The sequence below is a fragment of the Mustela putorius genome, unplaced genomic scaffold (assembly GCF_011764305.1).
Source record: "Mustela putorius furo isolate JIRA1106 unplaced genomic scaffold, ASM1176430v1.1 tig00004192_pilon_pilon_pilon, whole genome shotgun sequence".
Taxonomy (NCBI): Eukaryota; Metazoa; Chordata; class Mammalia; order Carnivora; family Mustelidae; genus Mustela; species Mustela putorius.
The window spans coordinates 1,998-22,028 of NW_025422308.1; the positions used below are offsets into that span (position 1 = coordinate 1,998).

General features: G+C 42.8%; 1 protein-coding gene and 1 pseudogene across 1 annotated transcript in view; both read right to left on the bottom strand.

Moving 5' to 3' along the window:
• Window positions 1–7,132: 7,132 nt before the first annotated feature.
• Window positions 7,133–20,031, bottom strand: part of LOC123389921 (28S ribosomal protein S31, mitochondrial-like) — a 48,092-nt gene continuing 35,193 nt past the window's right edge. Inside the window, exon 6 of the transcript XR_006604596.1 lies at window positions 7,133–7,278. The gene's annotated coding sequence lies outside the window, so the exon portion shown is untranslated. The remainder of the gene's footprint in view (window positions 7,279–20,031) is intronic.
• On the bottom strand, window positions 15,690–19,487 carry LOC123389922 (annotated as a pseudogene).

The window sequence follows — 20,031 nt, forward strand, 5'->3', positions numbered from 1 at the left end:
TGCTTCCCTTGCCTTTGCGTTGTTCCTAGGAAGATGTTTGCTGCGGCAGAGGTCGAAGAGGTTTGCTGCCCGTGTTCTCCTCAAGGATTTTGATGGATTCCTTTCGTACATTGAGGTCCTTCATCCTTTTTGAGTCTATTTTGTGTTTTCCATTGGACATTCTTTCCTGCTTTGTCGAAGATTAGTTGACCATAGATTTGAGGGTCTATTTTCTGGGCTCTCTATTCTGTTCCATTGATCTATGTGTCTGTTTTTGTGCCAGTACCATGCTGTCTTGATGATGACAGCTTTGTAATAGAGCTTGAAGTCCGGAATTGTGATGCCACCAACGTTGGCTTTCTTTTTCAATATCCCTTTGGCTATTCGAGGTCTTTTCTGGTTCCATATAAATTTTAGAATTATTTGTTCCATTTCTTTGAAAAAAGATGGATGGTACTTTGATAGGAATTGCATTAAATGTGTAGATTGCTTTAGGTAGCATAGACATTTTCACAATATTTATTCTTCCAATCCAGGAGCATGGAACATTTTTCCATTTCTTTGTGTCTTCCTCAATTTCTTTCATGAGTACTTTATAGTTTTCTGAGTATAGATTCTGTGTGTCTCTTTGGTTAGGTTTATTCCTAGGTATCTTATGGTTTTGGATGCAAATTGTAAATGGGATTGACTCCTTAATATCTCTTTCTTCTGTCTTGCTGTTGGTGTAGAGAAATGCAACTGATTTCTGTGCATTGATTTTATATCCTGACACTTTACTGAATTCCTGTATAAGTTCTAGCAGTTTTGGAGTGGAGTCTTTTGGGTTTTCCACATATAGTATCATATCATCTGCGAAGAGTGATAATTTGACTTCTTCTTTGCCGATTTGGATGCCTTTAATTTCCTTTTGTTGTCTGATTGCTGAGGCTAGGACCTCTAGTACGATGTTGAATAGCAGTGGTGATAATGGACATCCCTGCCCGTGTTCCTGACCTTAGCGGAAAAGCTTTCAGTTTTTCTCCATTGAGAATGATATTTGCGGTGGGTTTTTCATAGATGGCTTTGATGATATTGAGGTATGTGCCCTCTATCCCTACACTTTGAAGAGTTTTGATCAGGAAGGGATGTTGTACTTTGTCAAATGCTTTTTCAGCATCTATTGAGAGTATCATATGGTTCTTGTTCTTTCTTTTATTGATTGATGTGTTGTATCACATTGACTGATTTGCGGATGTTGAACCAACCTTGCAGCCCTGGAATAAATCCCACTTGGTCGTGGTGAATAATCTTTTAATGTACTGTTGAATCCTATTGGCTAGTATTTTGTTGAGTATTTTCGCATCTGTGTTCATCAAGGATATCGGTCTATAGCTCTCTTTTTTGGTGGGATCCTTGTCTGGTTTTGGGATCAAGGTGATGCTGGCCTCATAAAATGAGTTTGGAAGTTTTCCTTCCATTTCTATTTTTTGGAACAGTTTCAGGAGAATAGGAATTAGTTCTTCTTTAAATGTTTGGTAGAATTCCCCCGGGAAGCCGTCTGGCCCTGGGCTTTTGTTTGTTTGGAGATTTTTAATGACTGTTTCAATCTCCTTACTGGTTATGGGTCTGTTCAGGCTTTCTATTTCTTCCTGGTTCAGTTGTGGTAGTTTATATGTTTCTAGGAATGCATCCATTTCTTCCAGATTGTCAAATTTATTGCCGTAGAGTTGCTCATAGTATGTTCTTATAATAGTTTGTATTTCTTTGGTGTTAGTTGTGATCTCTCCTCTTTCATTCATGATTTTATTTATTTGGGTCCTTTCTCTTTTCTTTTTGATAAGTCGGGCCAGGGGTTTATCAATTTTATTAATTCTTTCAAAGAACCAGCTCCTAGTTTCGTTGATTTGTTCTATTGTGTTTTTTGGTTTCTATTTCATTGATTTCTGCTCTGATCTTTATGATTTCTCTTCTCCTGCTGGGCTTAGGGTTTTTTCTTCTTTCTTTCTCCAGCTCCTTTAGGTGTAGGGTTAGGTTAGGTGTGTACCTGAGACCTTTTTTGTTGTTTCTTGAGAAAGGGCTTGTACCGCTATATATTTTCCTCTCAGGACTGCCTTTGTTGTTGTGTGTCCCACAGATTTTGAACCGTTGTATTTTCATTATCATTTGTTTCCATGATTTTTTTTCAATTCTTCTTTCTTTAATTTCCCGGTTGACCCATTCATTCTTTAGAAGGATACTGTTTAGTCTCCATGTATTTGGGTTCTTTCCAAACTTCCTTTTGTGGTTGAGTTCTAGCTTTAGAGCATTGTGGTCTGAAAATATGCAGGGAATGATCCCAATCTTTTGATACCGGTTGAGTCCTGATTTAGGACCGAGGATGTGATCTATTCTGGAGAATGTTCCATGTGCACTAGAGAAGAATGTGTATTCTGTTGCTTTGGGATGAAATATTCTGAATATATCTGTGATGTCCATCTGGTCCAGTGTGTCATTTAAGGCCTTTATTTCCTTGCTGATCTTTTGCTTGGATGACCTGTCCATTTCAGTGAGGGGAGTGTTAAAGTCCCCTACTATCATTGTATTATTGTTGATGTGTTTCTTTGATTTTGTTATTAATTGGTTTATATAGTTGGCTGCTCCCACATTGGGGGCATAGATATTTAAAATTGTTAAATCTTCTTGTTGGACAGACCCTTTGAGTATGATATAGTGTCCTTCCTCATCTCTTATTATAGTCTTTGGCTTAAAATCTAATTGATCTGATATAAGGATTGCCACTCCTGCTTTTTCTTCTGATGTCCATTAGCATGGTAAATTCTTTTCCACCCCCCTCACTTTAAATCTGGAGGTGTCTTCGGGCTTAAAATGTGTTTTCTTGGAGGCAACATATAGATGGGTTTTTGTTTTTTTATCCATTCTGATACCCTGTGTCTTTTGACAGGGGCATTTAGCCCATTCACATTCAGGGTAACTATTGAGAGATATGAATTTAGTGCCATTGTATTGCCTGTAAGGTGACTGTTACTGTATATGGTCTCTGTTCCTTTCTGATCTACCACTTGTAGGCTCTCTCTTTGCTTAGAGGACCCCTTTCAATATTTCCTGTAGAGCTGGTTTGGTATTTGCAAATTCTTTCAGTTGTTGTTTGTCCTGGAAGCTTTTAATCTCTCCTTCTATTTTCAATGATAGCCTAGCTGGATATAGTATTCTTGGCTGGCTGCATGTTTTTCTCGTTTTAGTGCTCTGAAAATATCATGCCAGCTCTTTCTGGCCTGCCAGGTCTCTGTGGATAAGTCAGCTGCCAATCTAATATTTTTACCATTGTATGTTACAGACTTCTTTTCCCCGGGCTGCTTTCAGGATTTTCTCTTTGTCATTGAGACTTGTAAATTTTACTATTAGGTGACGGGGTGTGGGCCTATTCTTATTGATTTTGAGGGGCATTCTCTGAACCTCCTGAATTTTGATGCTCGTTCCCTTTGCCATATTGGGGAAATTCTCCCCAATAATTCTCTCTCCAGTATACCTTTCTGCTCCCCTCTCACTTTCTTCTTCTTCTGGAATCCCAATTATTCTAATGTTGTTTCGTCTTATGGTGTCACTTATCTCTCGAATTCTCCCCTCGTGGTCCAGTAGCTGTTTGTCCCTCTTTTGATCAGCTTCTTTATTCTCTGTCATTTGGTCTTCTATATCACTAATTCTTTCTTCTGCCTCATTTATCCTAGCAGTGAGAGCCTCCATTTTTGATTGCACCTCATTAATAGCTTTTTTGATTTCACCTTGGTTAGATTTTAGTTCTTTTATTTCTCCAGAAAGGGCTTTTATATCTCTCGAGAGGGTTTCTCTAATATCTTCCATGCCTTTTTCGAGCCCGGCTAGAACCTTGAGAATTGTCATTCTGAACTCTAGATCTGACATATTACCGATGTCTGTATTGATTAGGTCCCTAGCCTTCGGTACTGCCTCTTGTTCTTTTTTTTGTGTTGAATTTTTACGTCTTGTCATTTTGTCCAGATAAGAGTAAATGAAGGGGCAAGTAAAATACTAAAAGGGTGGCAACAACCCCAGGAAAATATGCTTTAACCAAATTAGAAGAGATCCAAAATCGTGAGTGGGGAGAAAGGGGATAAAAAGAGGTTCAAAAAAAGAAAGAAAAAGAAAAAAAAAAAAAAAAAAAAAAAAAAAAAAAAAAAAAAAAAAGAAAAAAAAATTTTTAAAAAAAAAACACCTAAGAAAAATGTAAAAAAAAAAATATATATATATATTAGATATAACTAGTAAAAAATCGTTAAAAAAAAAAAAAAAGGTAACAGTTAAAAAAAAAAAAAATTTTACCCGAAGGCGAGAAAAAAAAAAAAAAAAATGAAAAAGAAAAAAAAATTAAATTAACTGCAAGAAGACTAAAAAAAATCACAGGAAAAAAGCCATGAGTTCCGTGCTTGGCTTTCTCCTCCTCTGGAATTCTGCTGCTCTCCTTGGTATTGAAACCGCACTCCTTGGTAGGTGAACTTGGTCTCGGCTGGATTTCTTGTTGATCTTCTGGGGGAGGGGCCTGTTGTAGTGATTCTCAAGTGTCTTTGCCCCAGGCGGAATTACACCGCCCTTACCCGGGGCCGGGGTGAGTAATCCGCTCGGGTTTGCTTTCAGGAGCTTTTGTTCCCTGAGCGCTTTCCGTAGAGTTCCAGAGGACGGGAATACAAATGGCGGCCTCCTGGTCTCCGGCCCGGAGGAGCCGAGAGCCCAGGGCCCCACTCCTCAGTGCGCCCTCAGAGAACAGCGCCCAGTTACTCCCGTCTGCCTGACCTCCGGCCCGCGCTCCGAGCTCACCGAGCCTGCGACCGGTTCAAGGTAACACGGAGCTGCGAGCTTACTGTCAGCTCTGTCTCTGTAGCCGGCTTTCCCGTTCCAATACCCGCAAGCTCTGCGACACTCAGACACCCCGATCCTTCTGGGACCTGAGGCCACGCTGACCCCGCGTGGGCTTCGCCCCGGTTTAGCCTCTGGAGCGATGTCCCTCAGCGGAACAGACTTTTAAAAGTCCTGATTTTTGTGCGCGGTTGCTCCGCCGCTTGCCGGGAGCCGGCCCCTCCCCCCGTGATAGTAACTGTACATTAGATCACTATTTATTGAAAAGTTATGTATATATGCATATTTGTGTGTGTGTGTGTGTGTGTGTATACACTTACATGCATATGTATTCATTTTAGAAAATATGCAAAGGTGATCCAAAAAAGTCTCCATATTGCCACCACTTAATTAAAATTTAATATGTGTTTGTTTTTATCATGCATATATAGACACACAATCATACCACACATTTTGCATTATTTATTCACTTAAATAGCACATAGGTTGACTGTAATATCCAGATCATGATCTAAAAAAACTATCTCTTTGGGCAGCTGGGTAGCTCAGTTGGTTGAGCCTGGGATTCTTGGTTCTGGCTCAGGTCATGATCTCAAGGTTGTGAGATGGAGGCCCACATCAGGCTCCATGCTAAGTGTGGAGTCTGCTAAAGATTCTCTCTCTCCCACCCCCCCCCCCCACTTCCTCTTACTCATGGTCTCTCTCTCTTTTTTCTAAAATAAATCAATCTTTTTAAAAAATTAAAAAATATAAATAACCTATCTATTCAAAAATAGATCTAGATAAGAATCATATATAACTATGAAATCATAATTTTCACATGTTTATGTAAGGCTAGCTAACTGTGGTAGCTTTAAGCAATGTGTTTTTTATAGTAGACGTTATTCAGGTAGTCACACACAACATTGTGGACTATTTGAAAACTGTCAGTGGATAAGCTAGGACTTGGAATGTAGGTACTCTATTCCCTGAATCTCCCCTAAAAGGTGCTAAGTAAAGGACAAGTGAATAAAAGGTAATGACCATTCTGGCTTACTCCTAAGGGAATAGCTTATATTGGTGCCATATGGATTTATGTAAGACATGTCTATTTTGTTCTAGGAAGTTGTGCGGTTCTTAGATACCAAACATCGAGAACACTATCAAGTCTACAATCTATGCAGTATATACATGGCCAGATATTTTGCTACTATTGATATGAAACAGATCACTACATATGATTCAGTCTTCACATCTCATTTAATCATAAGTATTTGGTGGGTGATGGGAAGTGAGTTTAAAAATCTCCATCTTGCATTGGTTCTGTTTTTTGTAGGGGAAAAAATATCTCAATGGTATAAATGCCCTGTCGGGGGAGACAGGAAGCTTAAGTTGAGGCAGAGCCATTTTGGGTAGAATCTGCTCTAGTGGTGTTAGGTTTAGGGAAATACTTCTGTTTTCCCTGCTGGCTTGTGTTTTTGAAGACAGACAATTCAAAAAATACATTTCCTAATTCACTAGGAGTGGGGGGGGTGTGAGGAGAGCAAAAAACCCAAATATGAAAAAAATCCAAATAGTCAAATAAACAAGGGAAAAATATGCTTAAAAACAAAACCTGTAGAAAAGAGATTATATCCCCACTTAGTATTGTCTTGTCTTTTCCTCTTCCTGTATATTAAACAGACATTTTCAGGAGGCAAGCATTCTGGTTGGCCACATTTACTTCTGCTCTGTGGTAATATATGGTAATATGATGAGTAACCTACTATAAAATTAAAAGTAAGGCCTGTTAAATTCAAATAAGTTGGGTTACTCAAGATGGACAAAACCACTGCTATCTGTTTTTCAGACCCTTAATATTCTTAAAAGCAACAAGAGCCAGTAAGAAAGCTCCTTTTAATGCTGGATAAGGGGGACGCCTGGGTGGCTCAGTTGGTTAAGCATCTGCCTTTTGCTCAGGTCATGATCCTAGAGTCCTGGGATCGAGTCCCAAATCTGGCTCCCTGCTCAATGAGGAGCCTGTTTCTCTCTCTCCCTCTGCTACTCCCCCTGCTTGTGCTCTTTGACAAATAAATAAAACCTTTAAAAAGTTAAGGTGGATAAGGCATTTATAATAAAAAGTAGAACTTCTTCATAACTTGATCAATTACTGTGTTTATTAGGCATAGCTATCTGACCTATGTATTATTTATTTTAGGTGAAAGAGCTTATAATCCTAAGTACTTCCATGACAGGGTCCAGCGAATCAAGATTGATGATCACAATGTCCCCAGTCTAAGGTAAATTTCATGCCAAGATGGCTGTCAAAAGAAAGCTAAACATACTGGACTTGATTTTTTGGATGAATTTTAATTCAACTAAAAATTTTACATTTGAAATCAGTGAGATGGTGGCATTCGCCAAGGAAGTGGATGAGTGGATGTCTCAAGATGACAAAAACATCGTAGTGATTCTCAAGATGACGAAAATATCGCACTGTAAGGGAGGCAAAGGTAAAAATCTTTTTCTTTTTCTAAATAAATATTTATATATTAAAGTACAAGAAGAAGGTACATACTGTTATTAGTATTAATAGTTAAAATTTTGGAAGGGGGGTCGCCTAGGTGGCACAATGGTTAAAGCACTGACTCCTGGTTTCAGCTAAGGTCCTGATCTCAGTGTGGGGAAATCAAGTCCTTCACCAGGCTCTGAACTCAGCACAGAGTCTGCTTAAGTTTCTCTCTTCCTCTGCCCTTCTGCTCCCCACCCTGCCCTCTCTCACTCTTTCTCTCAAATCTCTCAAATAAATGAATACATTTAAAAAAAAATAGTGAACATTTTTTGATGTTTGCTTCAAGACTAAAGGAAGAGAAGGAAAGGAAGTGGGGGGTGTAAGGTGACTACTAAAGGGAAGAAAATAGGAATAACAAAGCTAAGAAAGATTGAGCATATTTTTTCTTGTTTATTGACTACTTGAGTTCATTTTTGATTTGAAAAAATATCTATGAAAATAAAAACGTTTAATTTTATTTTTTTAAAAGATTTTATTTATTTATTTGACAAAGATCACAAGTAGGCAGAGAGGCAGGCAAAGAGGGGGCTGGGGGAAGCAAGCTCCCCGCTGAGCAGAGAACCCAATGTGGGGCTTGATCCCAGGACCCTGGGATCAAGACCTGAGCCGAAGGCAGAAGCTTTAACCCACTGAGCCACCGAAGTGCCCCAAAAATGTTTAATTGTAAATACTGTCAGAGCACTTTTAAAAAAAAATTCTAATAAACATATGATGTGTTTTTATCCCCAGGGGTACAAGTCTGTAACTCGCCAGGTTTACACATTTCACAGCACTCATCATAGCACATACCCTCCCCAATGTCCATATCCCCACCACCCTATCCCATCCCCACTCCCCTCAGCAACTCTGTTTTTTGAGATTGAGTCTTTTATGGTTTGTCTCCCTCCTGATCCCATCTTCTTTCATTTTTTCTTTTTCCTACCCCCCCCAAACCCTCCATGTTGCATCTCCACTTCCTCATACCAGGGAGATCATATGATAGTTGTCTTTCTCTGACTGACTCACTTCGCTAAGCATAATACCCTCTAGTTCCACCCACAACGTCACAAATGGCAAGATTTCATTTCTTTTGATGGCTGCATAGTATTCCTTTATATATATATATGTGTGTGTATGTATGTATATATATATATATATATATACCACCTCTTCTTTATCCATTCATCTGTTGCTGGACATCTAGGTTCTTTCCATAGTTTGCCTATTGTGGACATTGCTGCCATAAACATTCAGGTGCACGTGCCCCTTTGGAGCACCACGTTTGTATCTTTAGGATATATACCCAGCAGCGCAATCGCTGGGTCATAGGGTAGCTCTATTTTCAGTTTTTTGAGGAACCTCCACACTGTTTTCCAGAGTGGCTGCACCAGCTTGCATTCCCACCAGCAGTGTAGGAGGGTTCCCCTTTCTCCGCAACCTCACCAGCATCTGTCATTTTTCTGACTTGTTAATTTTAGTCATTCTGACTGGTGTAAGGTGGTATCTCATTGTGGTTTTGATTTGTATTTCCCTGATGCTAAGTGATGTGGAACATTTTTTCATGTGTCTGTTGGCCATCTGGATGTCGTCTTTGCAGAAATGTCTATTCATGTCCTCTGCCCATTTCTTTTTTTTTCTTTCTTTTTCTTTTTTTTTTTTTTTTAAAGATTTTATTTATTTGAGAGAGAGACAGTGAGAGAGAGAGCATGAGTGAGGAGAAGGTCAGAGGGAGAAGCAGACTCCCCATGGAGCTGGGAGCCCGATGCGGGACTCGATCCCAGGACTCCGAGATCATGACCTGAGCCAAAGGCAGTCGTCCAACCAACTGAGCCACCCAGGCGTCCCTATTTTTTTATTTTTCATAAACATATTTTATCCCCAGGGGTACAGGTCTGTGAATCGCCAGGTTTATACACTACACAGCACTCACCATAGCACATAGCCTCCCCAATGTCCATAACCCCACCCCCCTTCCCCCAACTCCCCTCCCCCCAGCAACCCTCAGTTTGTTTTGTGAGATTAAGAGTCACTTATGGTTTGTCTCCCTCCCAATCCCATTTCTTGATTGGAGTATTTGTTCTTTGGCTGTTGAGTTTGCTAAGCTCTATAGATTTTTATACTAGCCCTTTATCTGATTTGTTGTTTGCAAATATCTTCTCCCATTCTGTCAGATGTCTTTTGATTTCATGAACTGTTTCCTTTGCTGTGCAAAAGTTTTTGATCTTGATGAAGTCCCAAAAGTTCATTTATTCCCTTGCTTCCCTTGCCTTTGGTGATGTTCCTAGGAAGAAGTTGCTCTGGCTGAGGTCAAAGAGGTTGCTGCCTGTGTTCTCCTCAAGGATTTGGATGGATTCCTTTCTCACATGGAGGTCCTTCATCCATTTGGAGTCTATTTTCATGTGCGGTGTAAGGAAGAGGTCCAATTTTCCCAGCACCATTTGTCGAAGAGGCTGTCTTTTATCCATTGGACATTCTTTCCTGCTTTGTCGAAGATTAGTTGACCATAGAGTTGAGGGTCTATTTCTGGGCTCTCTGTTCTGTTCCATTGACCTATGTATCTGTTTTTGTGCCAGTACTGTACTGTCTTGATGATGTCAGCTTTGTAAGAGCTTGAAGTCCGGAATTGTGATGCCACCAACTTTGGCTTTCTTTTTCAGTATTCCTTTGGCTATTTGAGGTATTTTCTGGTTCCATATAAATTTTAAGATTATTTGTTCTATTTCATTGAAAAACATGGATGGGATTGCATTAAATGTGTAGATTTCTTTATGTAGCATAGACATTTTCCCAATATTTGTTCCTCTAATCCATGAGCATGGAACATTTTTCTATTTCTTTGGGACAGGGGGGTGAGGTTATGGACATTGGGGAGGGTATGTGCTTTGGTGAGTGCTGTTAAGTGTATAAACCTCGCGATTCACAGATCTGTACCCCTGGGGATAAAAATACATTGTATGTTAATAAAAAAAATTAAAAAAAAAAGGCAAAAAGAAATTCATACCATACTAAAATGGAAGAAAAAAAAAAAACCACACACACACAAAAATGAGATCTTTCCTTTGAACATATACATAATTCATGTTAACAAAATTTTAAAAATACTATTTTATTATTTGACAGAGATCACAAGTAGGCAGAGAGGGAAGCAGAGAGAGAGGGGGAAGCAGGCTCCCTGCCGAACAGAGAGCCCGATGTGGGGCTCGATCCCAAGACCCTGAGATAATGACCTGAGCAGAAGGCAGAGGACTTAACCCACTGAGCCACCCAGGTGCCCCATGATTTTTTTTTTAAGCTGTCTTCACGGATGCTTACTGTGTCCTCTAACTTCTGCCCTAGATCTAGTTGTATCAGTCACCTTTAAACTAGCTAAAGCCTTCCTCGAGGATGCTTTCCTTTCTGGCCTAGAATGTGGTAGGTGGTAGGTCACCAGTAGACCACATCAGTCCACACACGGTGGACCTGCCCATTCGGAGTAACTGAGCAGACTCCTGCTACACTTGCAAGGGGAAGGATTTATCACCACACCTAGATCTGATTAGAATACGTCTCAGCTCCTATGACACAGTCCTATGGCATGGACTTTGAGGAAAAGGCCACAGTGGTTCTCAACACTAACCCTATATTTTACATAATGAAGAATGGGGGACTTGAGGATTTCTTGGTTTCTATAAATTGAGGGCAGGAGTGCCATTCTGCCTTACACAGATCTTGGAGATTAAGCCATTTCTACTAGAGCCATACCTGTTATTTTGTACAAAAGATGTATGGAACCAAAAGGAAAATGGACACTTGTCATATTTAGGAAGATCCTAAAATTAAAAAAAAAAAAAAAGTTAACTTTCATAGTAAAAATGATACTAAAAACTAATTCCAAAGAGATTAAAATTCCTCCTTTTCCCTCCTTTCTATATATGTTGAACAATTAGAGCCCTTAGACACACAGCACTTAACCTCTATAACCCTCGGCTCATGACACAAAGGAGCCTTTAAGAAATGGCTTTTTCTTGCCATTCCTATCAAAATTTAAGGAAATGTGTTTTTTTCTATATAAATTAAACAATAGTCCTCCAACCTAGTTTACATCGTGCTGACCAGAGACTGATGCCACTTTATGTCCAAAGACCTCATCCATTTCTACAAGCAGCAGTTACACTGATAGTTGACTGTCAGTATTAATGACAAGAATACCCACACATGAGAGAGTTTTCATCTCATGGCCCTTGAAAATCACAAAATTAAGAAACACTGCCCAGGCCAGTACTGCTTGTAGTGGAGCTCCTGCTTCGGACCACTGACTGAGCGAGTGTTCAGACCGGCTTCAGGGATCAAAGGGGAGCCCGTCTGGTATGGGAACCACCGAGGTCACTTGCTTCCACACACATACCATTTCACTATTGAACAGATTTTCCCATAACGCGGAGCAAGCAGGGGGTGGAGGAGGGCACAAACTTTAACTTGATCAACACTGTTAGTTGTTGGCAGTTCTGCTTGATGATTTCAATAGGAAAACAAAGCCACTGAGGCTTAGAAATTCATGTAAAGAGTAACACTTGTACACTTTGTGACATCTCAGGAGAAGTTACACACTCATGTTCGGAGCAATGACAATGGCAAACATTCTCATTTTTCATAAGCTAAATATTAGATTAAAAATACTATTTAACGGGTACCTGGGAGGCTCAGTGGGTTAAGCCTCTGACTTCAGCTCAGGTCACGATCCCAGGGTCTGGGGATCCAGCCCCACATCTGGCTCTGTGCTCTCTGCTCGGCAGGGAGCCTGCTTCTCCCTCTCTCTCTGCCTGCCTCTCTGCCTACTTGTGGTCAAATAAATAAATAAAATCTTTTAAAAAAAATCAATACTCTCCCATTTCAAAATAACTTTCTAGTGACTAAACTGGGAAATCTTTTTTTTTTTTTTTATTAACTGAAGATTATTCCAGAGAAACTTCTTCCCTATCTAAAAATTTGTTCCTGAGTCTGGAAGTTCTCTAGAATTCTAGTTCTCTAGTACTTGAAGGAGGACTGAGTTAGTGGGAATAGTAGAAATAACTGCTAAGGACTATGGGTCTTGCTTGTGGGGGACAAGAGCTCTCTTGCAGACTCTGCAGGGAAAAAGGTATCGGGGGTCAGCAATACAAACACAGCTCTGTCAGAGCCACGCCAGTTATTTAGGCTTCGGTCTCCATGAGGGAGTTCCTTGGGACGCTGGGCTGCTGCAAGCTGTGGATACCACGGTGCGCGGAGATGGTGCGACCTCTCTGTGAACTGGCTAAGGGAGGACTCACCATGGTAGAGTGGACAGCTGAGGCAGAAGGAGCATTTCGGGAATTACAAACAGCCTTACTGACTGCCCCAACATTGACCATCCCAGATGTTACCAAGCCCTTCCACTTGTATGTGCCAACTGAGGCACAGGAGAGGGACTAAGACTAACCCTGGTTGGCCTTCTGTGCTTGAAACATGTTTCTTCTTTCCTAGGCTTTACCTTCCACGGAACCAACTGGATAATCCACATAAAAAAAACCTGGAACATCTACCATGAGGACTTTGCAGTCGAGCTGTATTTTGATGAAGTGAGATACTAGAATACTGTTCTCCACCATCCCTGCCACACATTTAGGTCTCCTAACCCTCCTTCCTTGCATGTATACTTACAGTACATTTACATACACCTTTTTGACACCTTAAGTATATACATTATAAAAGGTTAGTGGTCCTTTTTCTTTCCTGAAGGAGGTATGCCAGAGTTGAGAGAACTACTGTTCCTGGGGACTGTGTGCCAAAGTTAAGAGTTTAAAAGAACTTTCATATCAAAATAACATTTAAAATGATTCCTCACAATTTTGCGTGAGGTTTATTATGTATTATTGGGTAAGTAGTCCCTGCTTTCACATGTGTAATGTCAGATTAAAGAGGTCATTTCTAAGCTATTTAACAAACCTCCGACTGGCACCAGTACGAGGCTTGAGCCCATAGGACCGTTCCTATAAACAGTCCCGGCAGAGCTTGTGATACAAGCTTCAATTACACAGGCAGTCCTTGGAGGACAAGAGAATCTGGGTAAACATAAGCAGACGTTACAGTAGATTCTTTCTCTTTGTAACATCACCGTGAAGTCAAAGGAAATGTCTGCCTAGAGAAATCTAGATGATTTTTAAAGTACAGCCCCTGACACAGACTCTGCTCCCAGCCAACTTCATTTAAATGTAGGGAACTCTGTGAAGATCATCTTTTCACTATAAACACTGGTTAGTCCAGTGTCCACAGGGAATCCTATTCTCTTCGTTGCTGGATGTTGTTTTATTCTAAGTACCTTAACGTCATTATGTATATGCTTATATATTTATATATTATATAAATAAAATGTCCTTATTTATGAACATGCCTGGATGCAGGTGCTCTTTTTCCCTCCAAATAGTCCTCAAAGGGTCTCAGCTACAGGTGCAAAAGCCCATCTAAAGGCTCTTTAGGAAAAGATCTGACTACATTACTTGCTATAATACGTGTTACAGAAACATAGTTTGTACTGTTCCCTTGAACATGCATGCAGCCATAAGCCAGAGGGGCAGACCAGGTGGCAGACTTAGGTAAATGGACAGGGGGCAGGGGTGGGGCGTAGATACTTAGCTGGCACTAAGGAGAAAACCCCAATTTTCAAGACTTGCTTTTTGAAAGAAGATTACAGTTAGGGTTCCTCTTCCCTAACCCTCCAAGATGCATCCAAATTCCTGGCCACTGAGTTGCTACACTCTTGTGCTTTTTCTCACATAAAGAGAATTTACAGGCTTGCCTCCTTACAACCTGACATAAATACTTCCTTGAACAACTCGAGAATCTTACATCATGGTACATCAGAATGATACTGTTTTTTTTTTTTTTTTTTTTTTTTTAAATAGATCGGACTACCCTGGAATAGAATTATCCAAAACATAATAGGAAATTTAGCTACTTTAAAAAAATAGAACAGTTTCCTGCTACATCAACCCCATCCACACAACCAGGCAGAAGAAGAATGCTGCTGGTGGGCCAACTTGCACAGCTGCAGTATACAGAAAGAGCAGCTGCTCACTGCCCCGACCCTCTGGCTTCTGGCGCGTGGGCTAGAGTTAGCACAGGGCCTCTGCAGAGAACAAAAAGCTTCAGGTAACCAGAGGTTTCACTCGAGGGGGACACTGTGCCAACAAGGACAGACACACACGGGACAGATGTTAGCAGAGTCAGCCTGCTTAAGAACACTGGTTTCGGAGAGAGCCCTTGCTGGTCTTGGAGCAGCACGTTATGATGAGGCTTGCCTAAGTGGGGACAAGAAGGGACCCTCTTCCACCAGGTGACCTGGAGTTTGTGGTGGTGGTTAGTGCATTCGTATGGCATAGCTTAATAAAATTACTTGGCTTGTTTCATTGCTTTGTAAAGTCACCCCCTATATACAATCCTGAAAATCCACGGACTGCCAGTACCAAATGTAAAAGGCTCCAACCCAATAAGAAACATGGCAGTTAGCGATCCTGAGATAAATGTAAACAAAGGGGTCACCCCAACATCACTCACTGTGGAGGACAAGTCCTCGGTTCTGTCCAGTTCCATCCAAAAGAGGACCTTGCCCATGAGCACTGTCCTTCAGGCACCAGACAGGGAACAAGGGCTTCTCTTGGCTTTGGCACTCTGCTCCCGGGAAGGGTCTCTGGTCGGTGGAGGCAGTGAGTGAGTGAGTGGGCCAAAGTGCATCAGCAGGCGAAAGAAGGTCCAAAGAAATAATCTGCAATCCTACCCAGGCCAGGACCCAGAGACGGAAGAGCAGGCCTGCTGGCGGTCATGGGCCTTCACAAAGCACAGCAGCAGGGCCCCCTCCCCTCAGCACCTCCCTCAACCCAAGGCCCAGCAGAGGGGGTGTTCTTTGGGAGAGAAGGGGAGCTGGCACAGGTGAGGGGCGTGCTGCTCTCACCACACCTCACAATGTGTCAGGGGCACAAGATGATCCCACCTAGGAAGTGAATGGCACTATTTTAACAGTAGAACATCTTGGGAAAGTCCAAGAGGCTTACTCCTAACTTAAATCGTGAACATGGAAGCCACACCAGTTTGCGGATATGTTCTCCTCTACAAAATCTACACAGATAGTTCAGTTGTCAAGCACCACAGAAAAACTGCACTGTGCTAAGTGGCTGAAGTTCATGTACAAAGGTTCTAAAAGAGAGCCTCTATCTAGAGTAAGGAATCATTCATAGTCATCTTCATGAAACATGGTTACCTCAGAGTTTTTCTGGTGAGATCTGAGAATTAAACATGGAACCAAATGACGCCTTCTAACATGTAACCATGCAAGCTGCACGGACACATACAGGTTTATGCAAAAGTCCCGAGGGAGCTATATTTAGCCTTTCAGATGCTGTGTAAGGCCGCAGCTCACCCTAAATGTCCCACCAAGGACAAGAGCAGCAACTGAGTTCGATTTCAGTACGATTATGGGCAGAAATTAATAGGATAAAATGGAGGCCCTTTTCACAAAGTTTAAGATTTAGAGAATAAGGGAAGACCAAAAAAATAGAACTCCTATGAAACCAAAATAATTCCCCATTGGTCTTGTACTCCGTGAAACCCTGAGATGAACTGTTGGGGTCACGTGCCTAAACCTGGATTTCGTTTCACCAAGACACTTCAGTAGGCTTCGAACTGACTCATCAGTCAGTATTCGTAGGCCAGAAAGAGCGCCCCATTGGCAGGGAACGCTCGGATCACTGTGGGATTCAGTCCAGAATATAAGGCCATTATTCCTAGAAGACAAGAAGTGATCAAAGACTGAGATGCCACTTCTCAGAGAGACCCTGTAAAGCCGCAGAGCCCAGGGCTGGACACCGACAGATCCAGACAACACACAGAATGCCGACAAGGGACGGAAGGGCTTCTGTCCAGGTGTCCCTGGATGAACGGGAAGGATGGAGGCTCACGGCAACGAGGCCAGGCATCCAGTGTTCCAGAAAATCTTGGCGACGCTCAGGTACCACACACGAGTCCCGGACTCGCTCCTGGTATATGGACCGGGCAGAGCGAGGCCTCACCTGGGCAGAGAGAAGCAGCCCCAGAACACAGGAGGGCAGCAGCCTCACAGTCACTCGGGAGGACAAGAACCGCAAGACACTGGGCCAAAAGCACAGTCCCGTGTCCACAGCTGGCACTGCCCAGACTGTTATGAAGATCCAAGTGGATGAGGGAGGCGTAGGGCTCTGCGCAACTACGAGGCTTTATGCAACTCTGGAGTATGAACTGAACCGTTTCCACACCCTGTGGCCGCTCTCTCGCAAAATCAAGTTCACATCCCGAGGTGGAAGATGTAGAGAGGATGCTGAAAGGACAGGTCTCTGCTCACCAGAGGCACGATCCGGGCGTTATACAAATACAAACATGTCCTAGGAAATCTTGATACTCCTACGTTAACTCTCAAAATTCAGAGCCAATCACCTTCAGGAAGTCTGAGCATTACAGACTTGCAGCACATTCTTTTAAATCCTTTAGTGGTTCTGTTAGAGATCCTTTTCTGATACTGTCTATACTCTATAGAACAAGGGGTGCTGACTTCCAAGCATTTGTCCCCTTAGGCACAATCTGGAGTTTTAAAGTTCCCTCCGGGCTATTTAGAACAAAGAATCCTGGCCCAGAAGCGAGGAACAAGGACAGCAAACATTCTGGAGAATGGAAGCAAGCTAAGGCAGGGGCGCTAGAAGAAGGACAGGGGGCAGGGGAAGAGAGCAACCACACACACGAGATCGACCTCCACGAGGGTTACAGCGAAATGACCGGTCTAGACATACCCACTCCATTTCTGCAATGAGCAGACTCACCTTCATTTTTCACAATGCTTATAAAGGTTCTGATAAATCCTGCCTGTTTTCCAGATGGAAAGTACATGAATTCTGGATTTGACGCAATCCACTGGGTATACAGCAAGCCAGAGGCAGATCCCAACAACTCCACCACTTAACATCAAAGGGACAGGACCTGGAGGAGGAAAGCAGCCAACAGCATTTTTGTCTCAAGGACAGCATTTCCAGAGGTCAAGGTGGTAGTGGGTGCAGGTAGATGCAAATAAAAATGCTGATACTTCGGGCACCTGTGGCTCAGTCAGTAAGGCATCTGCCTTCAGCTCAGGTCCTGATCTCAGGGATCGAGCCCCCTTTGGGCTCTCTGCTCAGAGGACACAAGGTCCCATGTGGCACTCTGGGTCTGCCCCTCATCACAGGACCAGATCAGTGCTGGCCACTGTGGCGCTGTGGCCCTCCAGGCCTGCCCTACGAAGGACTGGTCCACACAGAACAGGCCCCCAGCAACAGGGCAACCCGCCCCCCCCCCACCCCATGGGAATGAGAACAGTGGCCACTGAAACACAGGTCATGTTTTTTTCCAACCCTCTCAGTCTGCAGTATTTCATTATGTTAATGCCCCACAGCCCTGATTCTTCCTTTACCATGAAAGACAAAGTTGTCTTATTAAACACGACAGTTAAGCCTGGGACTTGCCGAACCCCAGAATAAGCCCAAAACACTGAAGTGATGTGTTTGAGAATTAACAAGTAATCATTCCTGCAAGCCAAACATTGACGTGATTGCGTCAGGCAGGTACACAGGACAAGCTAGAAAGAATGGCACTTTTCAGTCCTCTGGAAACACACTCAAGATTTGTTACCAAGTTTTATGCTTAATGCAAAATGCTTTACAGGTGATTTCCCACAGGAAAGTAATTTCTATATTCTCCCCTAAAATGTTACTCCAGTAAAGAAGTCTGGGATGCACAGCTTCACCCCCGTGGCAAGGACATGAGTGCACCCAGAGGAAGGTGCCAAGGTCCTTTCCAAGCCTCCAGAAACCTCCGTGCCTAGCAGACCCCCACAGCCTCTGCAACAAGCAGGCCACTGTGGGGCGCGGCCTGGCCCAGCCAAATGCTTACCTAGCTCATCCTTCGATCTTCCTGATGCAAAAAACGACCTGCTCAGCTCGTAGCCGCCAAAGAAGAGGAAATAGCCGGGCACCTCTCGGGTAAGGTGCTGGAGAGGCCGTGGTAGAAGCACAAGGGGCCGTCCTTCCTGAGGACGCCCTTCACCACGGACCAGACTGTGCTGCAGGGAGACAGGGAGCTGTGCTTAGGGCCGGGGAAATGGGGGGCTGGGGATGAGGCTGGCACTTCCATCCAGTGGCAGGCCTGGCTCAACCCTGAGCAGGCAGGGAATGGCTGATTCTAGAAACCCAGGGACCCAAATTCTGAAAATGAGGCTTCTACAGGGAGGAAATCTCAGAGAAGCACAGATCCTTTTATTTTAGGACAGCGGTTCTCACTTGAACTTTCCAACAGCTAGGAAATATCATTAAAGCGTGTATTCATAGAGAGCTGTGTGTGGCCACCGTGCCTCTGGCCAAGACTTCAGCAGACCACGCCAGAACCCCGTCTCAAATGGAACCATGTTCACATTTTCCAAGTGTGCCACTCAGCAAAGGAAGCCCTGAGAACACTCCTGGAGAAGGAGTATCCTGGATTTCTGGAAAATCAGAAAGACCTCCTCTGAGTGTGGACAAAACAATGATGGACCTGGACCAGGGCAACCATGGCAGGGCGGGTTCCTAGAGCTGCTTTTTCCTAGTTGCAAGGCTCACCATCACAGGCAAGGTCTATTTCATGGTACACAAGAAATAAGGGGAAAGTAGGTGCTACTGAGCCAACACTCCTGCCTGATGACCGTTTCTGCCCAAGGGTGGTTGGTGGAGGTGGTCTTCAGGAATCTGCCCACAGCTTACCCCTGTATAAAGGATTCCAGCAGCAGACCGGGACACTCAGAACATGTACAAATAAAATCCAACGCACATTTGACAGGCAGAGAAAGAAAAGTCAGGGAAAGCCAGACAAGTTCTGATTTCTATATTGCTTGCATCCTCTTGCTCTCAATAAACAAATTCACTTTTTGGTTCATTGAAAAAAAAAAAAAAAACCTGCATTCATACATTTTGGATATTATCCAAGATGTAAAAGAGCCAATACCCACTTTTGTTCAACAGTGAGTAAGAGAAATTACAATAAGGAGCTGTACAGCTCAGCAAGAATCAAATGCCCTCGTATTCGCCCACTCCTCTACCTCCTTCTGTGCCTACCCTCCTCTACCTTTCTTTCGAACGGGTGGTATAGAAGGAATCTGTTCAAGTGCTTACGGTCTTTTCGCTTTGTGTTAGTGCAGTGAAGGAGTAAGGGAGTAGATGATTACTTGAAGGCAAGACAAAGGAAATTCTTAGAAACTCTACAGGGCAAGAAGCACCGAGGATTTAGTTCTTAGAAAGTAAGTAGGCAAGAACTTCTATTTCAGGCTGATCAGAGCCCTGGAACAGTAGTAATGCAGGATCCTTTCTGTCTAGACCCCCTCTTCCTGACGGTGTGCGCCATGGCAGGCCTTCTCTGTCAGGAAAACAGCAGCAGAAACCACATCTTTGGTGTGTTTTATCTTCACAGTGCTCTCAGCAGGTGATTTCCCTTGGACCAGTGAAGAATCAAACCCCCCCGGTGATCAAAAGCATTTCAGAAGGTTTTATCAGGCATCAGTCATTATCTAGGTCCTTCTTACAACTCAGCTCCCATTCTATAATGGGAATGTAACACAGTGATCCAACTCAACAGGACTGGCCTGCCCCTTCTGAACCAAGTCTTAACCCCAAGGTACCATATAC